Source organism: Habropoda laboriosa, unplaced genomic scaffold (assembly GCF_001263275.1).
Source record: "Habropoda laboriosa isolate 0110345459 unplaced genomic scaffold, ASM126327v1 scaffold596, whole genome shotgun sequence".
NCBI classification, from domain to species: Eukaryota; Metazoa; Arthropoda; class Insecta; order Hymenoptera; family Apidae; genus Habropoda; species Habropoda laboriosa.
In genome coordinates this window covers 150112-151914 of record NW_017100696.1, presented here as the reverse complement: position 1 = coordinate 151914, position 1803 = coordinate 150112, and positions in this window count along the sequence as shown.

Below are 1803 nucleotides of genomic sequence, written 5' to 3'. Positions count from 1 at the left end.
AAAAAAAATGCAGTTTTACCTCCAGTTAGAGTTCACAGTAACAGTTTCGAACGATTCAAGTCTTTTACATTTTTCGTTTTCACTCGATTCATCATTTTTGAATAAAAAAAAGACGAATTACCAAATATGACTCTAAAATTACAAAATTTTTAAAAATCTTATAGCAAAATTTCAGGTAGAATAAATCAGTTAATTCTGCGCTGTCTATTCTGCGCTGTCCAAAAAGTTGACAAAATTTTATAATAATTAAAATTTTCCTTCACTTCGATCTTGAAATTAATAAAATTGATCGTGAACCTCTGGAAATATTTATCAATGGATGTTTCACACTTTTAAAAAGGAAATTAATGTTTTTCGTAAAAAAGCAATGATTTAAAAAATTTTCTTTTTATTAAGTGGTCATCTTGAAAGAAATTGCATTAAAGAAATGAAATATTTGTAGTTAATGTGTAAGAATTTGCGACAGGTAACAATTCATTGACTTCTTTACCTAGTTGATACATGCGAAGATCTTTACTCTATGAATGATGACACGCATAAAACACTTCTTTCCTGTTTCTCCGTTTTTAGAATGCAAAGTTGAACAAGTGGTTGATGTTTAATACAGCGAGCATTCTCGTAAACGTGAAGATGCTTACACGTTGCTCTTAATGTCGTTAGTATACATTAATGTCGTGGTTTTCAGCAGCCGCATTAATTCCCGACAGTTGTGATTAATAGTAATAACCATGTTACAGTGTCTTCTATATACATTATGGCACGCATTAAATGTATTTGGTAATATCCTTAATATTCACTAGTGACCTTTCACTTCTGCTTACGCGTGGGCTCTTGATTAATTGCGTACAGAATATTCGTATTGAGCGTTACGTGAGATTCTTTTCATTTCGAAAGTTGAATAATACGTTTTGTACTAGGCATACATTTCCTTACGTAATCGTTTCTTGTTAGTAGTAAGAATATCTAAACGTTTTGGCGAAACATTGAAATCATTTGGATACAAAATTGTTTACATAAAATTTGGGAAAAATTTGGATAAAATATTGAAATCATTTGCATACAAAATAATTTACATAAAATTTAGGAAAAGTTTAGATGAAATATTGAAATCATTTGGATACGAAATAATTTGCATAAAATTTAGATAAAAATTGAAATCATTTGGATACGAAATAATTTGCATAAAATTTAGGAAAATTTCGGATACAACGTCGAAATCATTTGGATACGAAATAATTTGCATAAAATTTAGGAAAATTTTGGATACAACGTTGAAATCATTTGGATACGAAATAATTTACATAAAAAATTGAAATCATTTGGATACGAAATAATTTGCATAAAATTTAGATAAAAATTGAAATCATTTGGATGCGAAATAATTTACGCAAAATTTAGGAAAAATTTGGATAAAATATTGAAATCATTTCGATACAAAATTATTTACATAAAATTTAGGAAAAGTTTAGATAAAATATTGAAATCATTTGCATACAAAATAATTTACGTAAAATTTAGGAAAAGTTTAGATGAAATATTGAAATCATTTGGATACGAAATAATTTGCATAAAATTTAGATAAAATATTGAAATCATTTCGATACAAAATTATTTACGTAAAATTTAGGAAAAGTTTAGATAAAATATTGAAATCATTTGCATACAAAATTATTTAGATAAAAATTTCGAGAGAATATAGGTAAAAATTGAAATCATTTAGATAAGAAACTGAAATCATGTAGATACAAAATTATTTACATAAAATTTAAAAAGAATTTAGATAAAAAATTGAAATCATTTCGA